Source organism: Triturus cristatus, chromosome 2_2 (genome assembly GCF_964204655.1).
Source record: "Triturus cristatus chromosome 2_2, aTriCri1.1, whole genome shotgun sequence".
Classification (NCBI taxonomy): Eukaryota; Metazoa; Chordata; class Amphibia; order Caudata; family Salamandridae; genus Triturus; species Triturus cristatus.
Window position 1 is genome coordinate 816910471 of NC_140582.1, and position 13874 is coordinate 816924344.

The 13874-nt window shown below is 47.4% G+C and overlaps 1 protein-coding gene across 1 annotated transcript in view; it reads left to right on the forward strand.

Moving 5' to 3' along the window:
* NFXL1 (nuclear transcription factor, X-box binding like 1) overlaps positions 1-13874 on the forward strand; it is a 716350-nt gene that overhangs the window by 534075 nt on the left and 168401 nt on the right. The gene's annotated exons all lie outside the window — the stretch shown is intronic.

The following is a 13874-nucleotide window of genomic DNA, read 5'->3' on the forward strand; positions in this document are numbered from 1 at the left end:
GAGAGTGAGTCTGTTAGTGAGAGAGAGTCTGTTAGTGAGAGTCAGTCAGTGAGAGAGAGTGAGTGAGTGAGTCAGTGAGAGTCGGTCAGTGAGAGTGAGTGAGTCAGTGAGAATAAGCCTGTCAGTCAGTGAGAATGAGTCAGTGAGTAAGAGAGAGTGGGAGAGTATCAGTGAGAGTTTGTCAGTCAGTGAGAGTGTCAGCGAGAGTCAGTGAGAGTCAGTGAGAGAGTGTGAGAGTTTCTAAGTTAGTGAGAGTTTGTCAGTGAGAGTGAGTGAGTCAGTGAAAGAGTGAGTCAGTAAGATTGAGTGAGTCTGTGAAAGTGATTCTGTCAGTCAGTGAGAGTCAGTGAGAGTGAGTGTGTGTGTCAGTAAGAGTGAGTGAGTCAGTGAGAGTGAGTGAGTCAGTCAGTGAGAGAGTGGGAGAGTCCATGAGAGAGTGGGAGAGTCTGTCGGTGATAGTCTGTCGGTGATAGTCTGTCGGTGATAGTCTGTCGGTGATAGTCTGTCGGTGAGAGTGAGTCAGTGAGTGGGAGAGTGTCAGTGAGTGAGAGAGTGGGAGAGTTTGTCAGTTATAGTCTGTCAGTGAGAGAGAGTGGGTCTGTCAGTGAGAGTCTGTCAGTGAGAGTTTCAGTGAGAGTGAGTGTCAGTGAGAGTGAGTGTCAGTGAGAGTGAGTGTCAGTGAGAGTGAGTGTCAGTGAGAGTTAGTGTCAGTGAGAGAGAGTTTGTTAGTGAGAGAGAGTCTGTTAGTGAGAGAGAGTCTGTTAGTGAGAGAGAGTCTGTTAGTGAGAGAGAGTCTGTTAGTGAGTGAGAGTCTGTTAGTGAGAGTCTGTCAGTGAGTCAGTCAGAGAGTGGAGAGTCCATAAGAAAGTGGGAGAGTCTGTCAGTGATAGTCTGTCAGTGATAGTCTGTCGGTGATAGTCTGTCGGTGAGAATGAGTCGGTGAGAGTGAGTGGGAGAGTCAGTCAGAGAGATTGGGAGAGTCAGACAGAGAGAGTGGGAGAGTCTGTCAGTGAGAGTGTCAGTGAGAGTGTCAGTGAGAGTGTCAGTGAGAGTGTCAGTGAGAGTCGGTCAGTGAGAGTGAGTGAGTCAGTGAGAATAAGCCTGTCAGTCAGTGAGAATGAGTCAGTGAGTAAGAGAGAGTGGGAGAGTATCAGTGAGAGTTTGTCAGTCAGTGAGAGTGTCAGCGAGAGTCAGTGAGAGTCAGTGAGAGAGTGTGAGAGTTTCTAAGTTAGTGAGAGTTTGTCAGTGAGAGTGAGTGAGTCAGTGAAAGAGTGAGTCAGTAAGATTGAGTGAGTCTGTGAAAGTGATTCTGTCAGTCAGTGAGAGTCAGTGAGAGTCAGTGAGAGAGTCAGTGAGAGTGAGTGTGTGTGTCAGTAAGAGTGAGTGAGTCAGTGAGAGTGAGTGAGTCAGTCAGTGAGAGAGTGGGAGAGTCCATGAGAGAGTGGGAGAGTCTGTCGGTGATAGTCTGTCGGTGATAGTCTGTCGGTGATAGTCTGTCGGTGAGAGTCTGTCGGTGAGAGTCTGTCGGTGAGAGTGAGTCAGTGAGTGGGAGAGTGTCAGTGAATGAGAGAGTGGGAGAGTTTGTCAGTTATAGTCTGTCAGTGAGAGAGAGTGGGTCTGTCAGTGAGAGTCTGTCAGTGAGAGTTTCAGTGAGAGTGAGTCTGTCAGTGAGAGTGAGTCTGTCAGTGAGAGTGAGTGTCAGTGAGAGTGAGTGTCAGTGAGAGTGAGTGTCAGTGAGAGTGAGTGTCAGTGAGAGAGAGTTTGTTAGTGAGAGAGAGTTTGTTAGTGAGAGAGAGTCTGTTAGTGAGAGAGAGTCTGTTAGTGAGAGAGAGTCTGTTAGTGAGAGAGAGTCTGTTAGTGAGTGAGAGTCTGTTAGTGAGAGTCTGTCAGTGAGAGTGAGTCTGTCAGTGAGAGTGTCAGCGAGAGTCAGCGAGAGTGTCAGCGAGAGTCAGTGAGAGAGAGTGTGAGAGTTTCTAAGTTAGTGAGAGTTTGTCAGTGAGAGTGAGTGAGTCAGTGAAAGAGTGAGTCAGTAAGATTGAGTGAGTCTGTGAAAGTGATTCTGTCAGTCAGTGAGAGAGTCAGTGAGAGTGAGTCTGTCAGTCAGTGAGAGTGAGTGAGTGTGTCAGTCAGTGAGAGTGAGTGAGTCAGTGAGAGTGAGTGAGTCAGTCAGTGAGAGAGTGGGAGAGTCCATGAGAGAGTGGGAGAGTCTGTCGGTGATAGTCTGTCGGTGATAGTCTGTCGGTGATAGTCTGTCGGTGATAGTCTGTCGGTGAGAGTCTGTCGGTGAGAGTCTGTCGGTGAGAGTCTGTCGGTGAGAGTCTGTCGGTGAGAGTCTGTCGGTGAGAGTGAGTCAGTGAGTGGGAGAGTGTCAGTGAGTGAGAGAGTGGGAGAGTTTGTCAGTTATAGTCTGTCAGTGAGAGAGAGTGGGTCTGTCAGTGAGAGTCTGTCAGTGAGAGTCTGTCAGTGAGAGTCTGTCAGTGAGAGTCTGTCAGTGAGAGTCTGTCAGTGAGAGTGAGTCTGTCAGTGAGCGTTTCAGTGAGAGTGAGTCTGTCAGTGAGAGTGAGTCTGTCAGTGAGAGTGAGTCTGTCAGTGAGAGTGAGTCTGTCAGTGAGAGTGAGTGTCAGTGAGAGTGAGTGTCAGTGAGAGAGAGTCTGTTAGTGAGAGAGAGTCTGTTAGTGAGAGAGAGTCTGTTAGTGAGAGAGAGTCTGTTAGTGAGAGAGAGTCTGTTAGTGAGAGAGAGTCTGTTAGTGAGAGAGAGTCTGTTAGTGAGAGAGAGTCTGTCAGTGAGAGTCTGTCAGTGAGAGTCTGTCAGTGAGAGTCTGTCAGTGAGAGTCTGTCAGTGAGAGTCTGTCGGTGATAGTAAGTCGGTGAGAATGAGTCGGTGAGAGTGAGTGGGAGAGTCAGTCAGAGAGATTGGGAGAGTCAGACAGAGAGAGTGGGAGAGTCTGTCAGTGAGAGTCTGTCAGTGAGAGTCTGTGAGAGTGAGTCTGTCAGTGAGAGTGAGTCTGTCAGTGAGAGTGAGTCTGTCAGTGAGAGTGAGTCTGTCAGTGAGAGTTTCAGTGAGAGTGAGTCTGTCAGTGAGAGTGAGTCTGTCCGTGAGAGTGAGTGTCAGTGAGAGTGAGTCTGTCAGTGAGAGTGAGTCTGTTAGTGAGAGTGAGTCTGTTAGTGAGAGTGAGTCTGTTAGTGAGAGTGAGTCTGTTAGTGAGAGTGAGTCTGTTAGTGAGAGTCTGCCAGTGAGAGTCTGTCAGTGAGAGTCTGTCAGAGAGTGGGAGAGTCCATGAGAAAGTGGGAGAGTCTGTCGGTGAGAGTCTGTCGGTGAGAGTCTGTCGGTGAGGGTCTGTCGGTGAGGGTCTGTCGGTGAGGGTCTGTCGGTGAAGGTCTGTCGGTGAGGGTCTGTCGGTGAGTGTCCCTCGGTGAGGGTCCCTCGGTGAGGGTGAGTCGGTGAGAGTGAGTGAGTCAGTCAGTGAGTCTGTCAGTGAGAGTGAGTGAGTCAGTCAGTGAGTCTGTCAGTGAGAGTGAGTGAGTCAGTCAGTGAGTCTGTCAGTGAGAGTGAGTGAGTCTGTCAGTGAGAGTGAGTGAGTCAGTCAGTGAGAGTCAGTCAGTGAGAGTGAGAGAGTCAGTCAGTGAGAGAGAGAGAGAGAGTCAGTGAGAGAGAGTGGGAGAGTCAGTGAGAGAGAGTGGGAGAGTCAGTCAGAGAGATTGGGAGAGTCAGACAGAGAGAGTGGGAGAGTCAGTCAGTGAGAGAGCATGGAAGAGTGAGTCAGTCAATGGGAGTGAGTCAGTGAGTCTCTCAGTGAGAGTCAGTGAGAGTGAGTGTCAGTGAGAGTGAGTCTGTCAGTGAGAGTGAGTGAGTCAGTGAGAGAGACTGGCAGAGTCCACCAGTGAGAGTGAGTCAGACTGTCAGTGAGAGTGAGTCTGTTAGTGAGAGTCTGTTAGTGAGAGTCAGTGAGAGTCAGTTAGTGAGAGAGAGTCAGTCAGTGAGAGTGAGAGAGTCAGTCAGTGAGAGTGAGAGTCAGTGAGAGCGAGTGAGAGAGTGAGTCAGTGAGTGAAAGTCAGTGGGATAGTCAGTCAGTGAGAGTGAGTCAGTGAGTCTGTCAGTGAGAGTGAGTCTGTCAGTGAGAGTGAGTCAGTGAGTCTGTCAGTGAGAGTGAGTCTGTCAGTGAGAGTGAGTCAGTGAGAGTGAGTCAGTCAGTGAGAGAGAGTGGGAGAGTCCGTCAGTGAAAGTGAGTGAGTCAGCGAGAGAGAGTGAGTGAGTCAGTCAGTCAGAGAGTGAGTCAGTCAGAGAGAGAGAGTGGGATAGTGTGAGTCTGTCAGTGAGTGTGAGTCTGTCAGAGAGAGTCTGTCAGTGAGAGTGAGTCAGTAAGTCAGTGAGAGAGTCTGCCAGTGAGTGTGAGTCAGTCAGTCAGAGAGTGGGAGAGTGTCAGTGAGAGTCTGTCAGTGAGAGTAAGTGAGTCAGTCAGAGAGTGGGAGAGTCTGTCAGTGAGAGTGAGTCAGTCAGTGAGAGTCTGTTACTGAGAGTCAGTCAATCAGTGAGTCAGTCAGTGAGAGTGAGTCTGTCAGTCAGTGAGAGTGAGTCTGTCAGTGAGAGTGAGTCTGTCAGTCAGTGAGAGTGAGTCTGTCAGTCAGTGAGAGTGAGTCTGTGAGTCAGTGAGAGTGAGTCAGTCAGTGAGAGAGTGGGAGAGTGTGATAGTCTGTCGGTCATAGTCTGTCGGTCATGGTCGGTCATAGTCTGTCGGTGAGAGTGAGTCAGTGAGAGTGAGTCAGTGAGAGTGAGTCAGTGAGAGTGAGTCAGTGAGAGTGAGTCAGTGAGAGTGAGTCAGTGAGAGGGAGAGTGTCAGTGAGTGGGAGTGAGTGGGAGAGTGTCAGTGAGTGAGAGTGAGTGGGAGAGTTTGTCAGTGATAGTCTGCAGTGAGAGAGAGTGGGTCAGTCTGTCTGTTAGTGAGAGTGAGTCTGTTAGTGAGAGTGAGTCTGTTAGTGAGAGTGAGTCTGTTAGTGAGAGTGAGTCTGTTAGTGAGAGTGAGTCAGTCAATGAGAGAGAGTGAGTCAGTGAGAGTGAGTCTGTGAGTCAGTGAGAGTGAGTCTGTCAGTCAGTCAGTGAGAGTGAGAGAGTCAGTGATAGTCTGTCAGTGAGAGTGAGAGAGTCAGTGATAGTCTGTCAGTGAGAGTGAGAGAGTCAGTGATAGTCTGTCAGTGAGAGTGAGTGAGTCAGTGAGAGTGAGTGAGACAGTCACAGAGAGAGTGGGTGAGTCTGTCAATAAGAGTCTGTTGTCAGTAAGAGTCTGTTGTCAGTAAGAGTCTGTCAGTAAGAGTCTGTCTGTCAGTGAGAGTGAGAGAGTCAGTGATAGTATGTCAGTGAGTGAGTGAGACAGTCACAGAGAGAGTGGGTGAGTCTGTCAGTAAGAGTGAGTCTGTCAGTAAGAGTGAGTCTGTCAGTGAGAGTGAGTCTGTCAGTGAGAGTGAGTCTGTCAGTGAGAGTGAGTCTGTCAGTGAGAGTGAGTCTTGTCAGTGAGAGTGAGTCTTGTCAGTGAGAGAGTCTTGTCAGTGAGAGTGAGTGAGTCAGTGAGAGTGAGTGAGTCAGTGAGAGTGAGTCTGTCTGTCAGTCAGTGAGAGTGAGTCAGTCAGTGACAGAGAGTCTGTTAGTGAGAGTCAGTCAGTGAGAGAGAGTGAGTCAGTGAGAGTCGGTCAGTGAGAGTCAGTGAGTCAGTGAGAATAAGCCTGTCAGTCAGTGAGAATGAGTCAGTGAGTAAGAGAGAGTGGGAGAGTGTCAGTGAGAGTTTGTCAGTCAGTGAGAGTCTGTCAGTGAGAGTGAGTGAGAGAGAGTGGGAGAGTTTGTAAGTTAGTGAGAGATAGTCAGTGAGAGTGAGTCTGTTAGTCAGTGAGAGTGAGTCTGTCAGTGAGAGTGAGTCTGTCAGTCAGTGAGAGTCTCTCAGTGAGTGAGTCAGTGAAAGTGAGTCAGTCACTGAGAGAGAGTGGGTGTCTGTCAGTAAGAGTCTGTCTGTCAGTGAGAGTGAGTCTGTCAGTGAGAGTGAGTCTGTCAGTGAGAGTGAGTCTGTCAGTGAGAGTGAGTCTGTCAGTGAGAGTGAGTCTGTCAGTGAGAGTGAGTCTGTCAGTGAGAGTGAGTCTGTCAGTGAGAGTTAGTCTTGTCAGTGAGAGTGAGTCAATCAGTGAGAGTAAGTCTGTCTGTCAGTCAGTGAGAGTTTGTCAGTCAGTGAGAGTCTGTCAGTGAGAGTGAGTGAGTCACTGAGAGTGACTGAGTCAGTGAGAGAGTCTGTCAGTGAGTGAGAGTGAGTCTGTCAGTGAGTGAGAGTGAGTCTGTCAGTGAGTGTCTGTCAGTGAGTGAGAGTCTGTCAGTGTGTGAGTCTGTTAGTGAGAGAGTCTGTTAGTGAGAGTACATCTGTTAGTGAGAGTGAGTCTGTCAGTGAGAGTGAGTCTGTCAGTGAGAGTGAGTCTGTCAGTGAGAGTGAGTCTGTCAGTGAGAGTGAGTCTGTCAGTGAGAGTGAGTCTGTCAGTGAGAGTGAGTCTGTCAGTGAGAGTGAGTCTGTCAGTGAGAGTGAGTCAATCAGTGAGAGTAAGTCTGTCTGTCAGTCAGTGAGAGTTTGTCAGTCAGTGAGAGTCTGTCAGTGAGAGTGAGTGAGTCACTGAGTGAGTGAGTCAGTGAGAGAGTCTGTCAGTGAGTGAGAGTGAGGCTGTCAGTGAGTGAGTGAGAGTCTGTCAGTGAGTGAGAGTCTGTCAGTGAGTGAGAGTCTGTCAGTGAGTGAGAGTCTGTCAGTGAGTGAGAGTGAGTCTGTTAGTGAGAGAGTCTGTTAGTGAGAGTAAATCTGTTAGTGAGAGTGAGTCTGTTAGTGAGAGTGAGTCTGTTAGTGAGAGTATGTCTGTTAGTGAGAGTGATTCAGTCAGTGAGAGAGAGTGAGTCAGTGAGAGTCTGTCAGTGAGAGTGAGTCAGTCAGTCACTGAGAGTGTCTCAGTCAGTGAGTGTGTCAGTCAGTGAGAGAGTGGGTGAGTCTGTCAGTCAGTGAGAGTCTGTCAGTCAGTGTGAGTCTGTCAGTCAGTGTGAGTCTGTCAGTGAGAGTAAGTCATTCAGTGAGATAGAGTTTTGAGAGTCAGTGAGATAGAGTTTTGAGAGTCAGTGAGATAGAGTTTTGAGAGTCAGTGAGAGAGAGTTTTGAGAGTCAGTGAGATAGTTTTGAGAGTCAGTGAGAGAGAGTTTTGAGAGTCAGTGAGAGAGTGGGAGAGTATGTCAGTGAGAGTCTGTCCGTGAGAGTAAGTGAGTTAGTGAGTGAGTCTTGTCAGTCAGTGAGAGTGAGTCTTGTCAGTGAGTGAGAGTGAGTCTTGTCAGTGAGTGAGAGTGAGTCTTGTCAGTGAGTGAGAGTGAGTCTGTCAGCAAGTGAGAGTGAGTCTGTCAGCGAGTGAGAGTGAGAGTCTGTCAGTGAGAGTGAGTCAGTGAGAGAGAGTATGTCAGTCAGTGAGAGAGTGGGTGAGTGTCAGTGAGAGTGAGTCAGTGAGAGTGAGTCAGTCAGTGAGAGTGAGTCAGTCAGTGAGAGTCAGTCAGTGAGAGAGTGGGAGAGTCTGTCAGTGAGTCAGTGAGAGTGAGTCTGTCTGTCAGTCAGTGAGAGTGAGTCTGTCTGTCAGTCAGTGAGAGTAAGTCTGTCTGTCAGTCAGTGAGAGTGAGTGGGAGAGTCTCAGTGAGAGTTTATCAGTCAGAGTCTGTCAGTGAGAGTGAGTGAGTCAGTGAGAATGAGTCTGTCTTTCAGTGAGAGTGTCTGCCAGTGAGTGAGAGTGAATCTGCCAGTGAGTGAGAGTGAGTCTGTCAGTGAGAGTGAGTGAGTCTGTCAGTGAGTGAGTGAGTCTGTCAGGGAGAGTGAGTGTCAGTGAGAGTCTGTCAGGGAGAGTGAGTCTGTCAGTGAGAGAGAGTCTGTCAGTGAGAGTGAGTGAGTCTGTCAGTGAGTGAGTCTGTGAGTGAGAGTGAGTCAGTGAGAATGAGTCAGTCAGTGAGAGAGTGGGTGAGTCTATCTTTCAGTGAGAGTCTGTCAGTCAGTGAGTCTGTCAGTGAGAGTGTGTCTGTCAGTGAGAGTGTGTCTGTCAGTGAGAGTGTGTCTGTCAGTGAGAGTGAGTCTGTCAATGAGAGAGAGTTTTGAGAGTCAGTGAGAGAGTGGGAGAGTCTGTCAGTGAGTCAGTGAGAGTGAGTGAGTGAGTCTGTCAGTGAGTGAGAGTAAGTGAGTCTGTCAGTGAGTGAGAGTAAGTGAGTCTGTCAGTGAGAGTGAGTGAGTGAATTTGTCTGTCAATGACAGTCTGTCAGTGAGGTCGAGTGAGAGTGAGAGTCAGTGAGAGTGTTTTAGTCAGTGAGAGTGAGTCCGCCATTAATGCAAGGCATTTGCAGTTAGGGTGAGTACTCTAAAGCTCAACTTTCATCGTGACAATGGTTTGAATATAAACCCGTACATGTTTGCAGAGTTTAACGATTTGTGGCTATTCCTAATGCTCTGAGGATACTACATTATTATATGGAAATAAATATATGCAGAACAAATAAAAGAAACAATTATAGTGAAGACTTAAAACCTGTAATTTCCCATCTTTCAAAAGAGCATAAGCAGCAGCTGTTTTAAAGCACTCGTGCTTGTGCTCGTCATTGCTAATTTATATTAATCGATTTCATTTTAAAGTAATTGAATTAGGATAGAGAGCACATCGGGTAAGGATTACAACGCACCTGAGAAAACACGTTAAACTCTTATCTCATCAAGCCCGGGAGTGGTGCGCGCATGTGTGCGTGCACGACCAGTCTGCTTTTTTTCGAAGCACATACTCGTGCTTGGGGCGCGCCTCTCCACGCTCCCGCAAGGTGTATGCCGCCACAAGCATGAGTATGTGCTTCGAAAAAGATCTGAACGACGGCTAAAGGTCTCCTATCAGCGCATGCAAGACCTATAAAGCACCTGTGAGGAAAGCTTTTCAGATCAATCAATCAATCATTTAATTTGTAAAGCGCACTATTTACCCGTAAGTGTTTCAAGGCGCTGGGGGGGGGGGGGGGGGGGATGTGCTGCTGCTTTTGGTCGAAGAGCCAGGTCTTGAGTTGTCTTGTGAAGGTCAGCAGGTCTTTGGTTTGTCGTAGGTAGAGGGGGAGGGTGTTCCAGGTCTTGGCGGCACGGTGGGAGAAGGACCTGCCCCCGGAAGTGGTTCTACGGATGCGCGGGACCGTGGCCAAGGCGTGGTCAGCAGAGCGGAGTTTCCTGTTGGTTACGTAGAAGGAGAGTCGACTGTTGAGATAGGCTGGTGCGGTCTTGTGGAGTGCCTTGTGTGTGTGGATCAAGAGCTTGAAGGAGATTCTCCTGTCGACGGGGAGCCAGTGCAGGTTCCTCAGGTGGGGGGTGATGTGGTCGCGGGACGTCGAGGATCAGGCGTGCAGAGGCGTTCTGGATTCTTTGCAGTCTGTTGATGATCTTGGACGAGGCTCCGGCGTAGAGGGCGTTCCTGTAGTCGAGTCTGCTGCTGACTAGGGCCTTGGTGACTGTTTTATTTGTGTTTGTCGGGATCCATCTGTTGATCTTGCGGAGGGTGTTGAAGCAGGTGGAGGAGACAGCGTTGACTTGTTTGGTCATGGTGAGTTTTGAGTCGAGGATGACTCCCAGGTTGCGTGCGTAGTCGGTGGGAGCCGGGGGGTCCCCAGTGATGCGGGCCAACATGAGTTGTCCCATGCTGAGGGGTTGGACCCGAGGATGAGGATCTCCGTCTTGTCTGTGTTCAGCTTGAGTCGGCTTTCCTTCATCCAGTCGGCGACTGCCTTCATTCCCTGTTGGAGGTTGGTTTTGGCGGTGAGAGGGTCCTTGGTGAGCGAGAGGATCAGCTGAGTGTCGTCGGCGTAGGAGATTATATTGAGGTCATGCTGTCGGGCGATGCGTGCTAGTGGTGCCATGTAGACGTTGAACAGCGTTGGGCTGTGGGAAGATCCTTGTGGGACGCCGCAGATGATCTCGGAGGCCTTGGACCGGAACGGGGGGAGGCGGACTCTCTGAGATCTGCCCGAGAGGAAGGAGGTGGTCCAGTCCAGGGCCTTCTCCCGGATCCCTGCGTCTTGGAGTCGCGTGCGTAGTGTGCGGTGGCAGACGGTGTCGAAGGCACAATAGCCGTACCTGTGGAAATGTATGTTTGCAGCTGGAACTTGGAACAGTAGGATATCTGCCAGTTCAGCAGGTTTTTCCGCAGTGGTAAGTTTAGGGGTCGCGAAGGTAAGATCGGTGTCACTAGTGAGGTCCGAGAGCTGGTCATTGAATGGAAGGCAACGAAAACCAGCTGAACACCTGCAAAGTTGTGAATGTGTGTATTCACTAACCTTTGCAGTGGTTTTACCCAGGCAGGTAGTTGCGAAACCTGGGATAAGTGTGTTAATTGGGTGTAAAGGACATCTGAACATCGTATTATTTAGTGGGGATGTAGGAGAGGGGATTTTCCACGGGCAAATATTTTCCCGGTCAAAGAAAATGGTAAAGGTGTTTTAAATGGCACCGTAGGCGTTGTTTACACTTACGTGTGCATAAGTGGCAAAAGTAGAAATCCCTGTCAGTCGTCAGTGACATCTTATTATTTGTAGATTTCCATCTCCCTCGCTGGAGCTTGTGGGGTGCTGGGCATTAAGCGGTGCATTTTATAGAATGCGGAAGGCTTCTTAAGCTAGCCTTGTTAGCAGCTTGAAACCCAACAGCTAGTAGCGGGTGCTTGATAACCTGATTAGATGTGAAGCGTTTGAGTTTCAGCGGAGTCTCCTGGACTTAAATTCAAAACCCAGCAGGTGACTCATGCACAGCAGAGTTCTCTCCCAAGAGAGCAAGTGCAGACAGTATCTTGGTGGCGATGTGTCCGTGGGGAGCCGACCTTAGGCATGAGCGAGCTGGGCCCATGGCGCCAATATTCCGAGGTGCGCAGCAGGGACCTACCAGACTTAATGTTGTGCAAACTGCAGCTTTTTCATCCCACTTGGTCTTTATCAGGTCTCTTTAGAGACTTTGTAATCGGCCTTAATGTACTTCAGTATAATTGTTAGCACCCCATCACCCCCCCTGCCCTCCTCACATCTCCTGCTGTCACACCACAACGATCCCCCGCCACCACAACAAATGCCGCATTTTCTTTCCGCCTAGGGCGCTGTCCCGGTCAATCCCAACCTGTGTCCGTGCAGGGATCGGAGAGGAGCTTCTAACTGGAAGAAATACTTTGTCATTATTCCTGCTCCGTAACCCGAGTTCTAGGAAATGCATGAAAACCTTCTTGTTGTTAGATGCGCGTCCACCGACTCTACACTGTGGTTGGGTAGTGGCAGGCGTTGAGCTATGAAGATGGCGATGATGATGATGATGACCAGTTCCAGTGAAGAGGGGAGCAGACGACAGAACAGGCCTGGATGTGACGCACCTGCTTATTTCTGCATGACGCTGAGGGCAGCAGCGTCACTGGACTGGGCCTGTGCAGGCTACTGACAGAGGCACCTCCAATAGAACCATGTCCTTATGAGCATAATTAGGAATTGTAATGCAAAGGGCAAAACACAGTGAATTCATTCTTCCAAATAAAGTGCCCCCACACGCACTGCATGCCCAAATGGCATGCGCGGGTTATCCAGTTTAATGCGGGTGACGTATTATCAGAGAAGGCGTCACCTCAGAAAGGAATCACTTCTTACACATTTTTATTTCATAGGCCTCCCTCCAAGGTAGCCCCTTAGAGGAAAGGGAATTCTAAGTAAGTGACAGCAGGAGAACTGCCTCGATCAGGCACCACCCAGCTTAGATGTATGTTTGTGACCGATCTATCCACTTTACTGGGTCAAAGCCTTCATTACACGCTATAATGAAACCCCAAACCAGGGTACCCCAAAGAAGCTCTCGGTTTGCAGTAGTAGCTGCTGCTACAATGTTAGCTTCTTATTTGAAACCTTCGGGTCATGGTGCAGAGAAGAAACACTTCCCTGTAATTCAGTTAAATTGCACTTCTTCTACTCCTCAATATTACCAGCATCGCCCATGGCATAGGTGCCATGATTCGCAATAGTCATTGCTTTAAATGACCATATCAAAACGCTGGCACTCACTGCCCACTGTACCTGTTTACTTCGGAGACGTGCCGATACTCTCCCCCTAAATGAATTGCAGCAGTGCTGAGAAGTGCTGGTACTCTCCCTTTCAAATGAAAGAAGTGTAGGTACTCAGTACCAGACAGTACCTGCCCATTAAAAGCACTGTAACACCATCAAGTTGAATAATAATAATACAAAAGACTTCCTGATAATAACCTACATTTCTTCAGCTACATTTATTGCTGTTAAACAGTTGCTTAAAACATTTGTAAGTAACTGTTCCAACAATTTTGCCGAATGGTCTCGTAAATTACAGATTACCTCTGTACCCATTGTACTGGCGAACCACTTTATAATCAAGCCCTTACTCTTGATTACAGCAGATTCAGCTATGTTGAAGCACATGGCCATGCCTCACTATTACTATTTAAATTAAAACATTGGTGTAGGATTGAGGTTGTAACCAAACACAATGCATGCCACTTGTGAACGAGGGGCAATCAATATTTAATCCAAACAGTAGTTCAAGAACTAATTATCTTGCACAATACAACAATTACAAAAAATTCCACTTTATAATCAAGTAACATATTAATAACCGTCAGAAAGATTAGAATAAAAAGAAAGAAAGCAGAAAGCGAACAAGACCCTTATATATATATAATTATCAAAAGTACAAATTTATTACAATAAATAATTTTTTTTAAAAGAGACAGTGGAGCTCTATACAATGCGTTGGTACAGAAGAACAGTGAATGTTTACAGACCAAAAGCAGTGGTAGACAAAAATACGTCACAAAACCAAGGAACAACATAAAACCAAATAGTGTGTTCTCAATAAATTCACAGGCCACAAATATGTCAACGGCGTTTCAACCGCTTTGTCAATATGTTTCATCATCAGGACAAAGAAAAATTGACACAGCATCCAAATTCTAATTGGTGAAGGTACTTACTCCGACGTCGTTTCACAGAATAATTGGTAAAGAACGTCCAGATAGAAAATATATAGACACATATAGAAATAAATGGTGTCTTAACATGGTATAGTTATTCCATGAAGAGAAGACTTGTATGGCGTGCTACGTCTGTGGTACAATAGTTCCCAGATCAATTAGCACAGTCGGTACTTGAATTACCAATCGATAGGCGCCGCCCGTTAGGTGCAGTCACTGCCTCCGCGCTCGAGAAATCAGGAAGTTACTATACCATGTTAAGACACCGTTTATTTCTATATGTGTCTATATATTTTCTATTAAAATTCTGCGAATTAATTGAGGAAACACTATTTGGTTTTATGTTGTTCCTTGGTTTTGTGACGTATTTTTGTCTGCCACTGCTTTTGGTCTGTAAACATTCACTGTTCTTCTGTACCAACGCATTGTATAGAGCTCCACTGTCTCTTTTAAAAAAAATTATTTATTGTAATAAATTTGTACTTTTGATAATTATATATATAAGTGTCTTGTTCGCTTTGTTTTCTTTCTTTTTATTCTGATCTTTCTGGCGATTATTAACTTGTATACCAAAGAGAGGAGTTTTATAACAGCTAGTCCGAATGCAACAGCTATCCTACCAGTGGACAGGCAATCTAAGGATTATAAAAACAGAAATATACACAACATTGAACAAGTGCCATATTACTCAAGACATTTTCCCGGGGTGAGATTTTCCTGGTATTTCTGTAAGATTCTAGCCTTAGATCTATGTTTCTAGAATCACAATAATTTGAAAATTATTTTTATGAGGAAGATGGATGAATGGATGGACTGATGTGTGATGTACTTTTCAAAATATTTTTGTT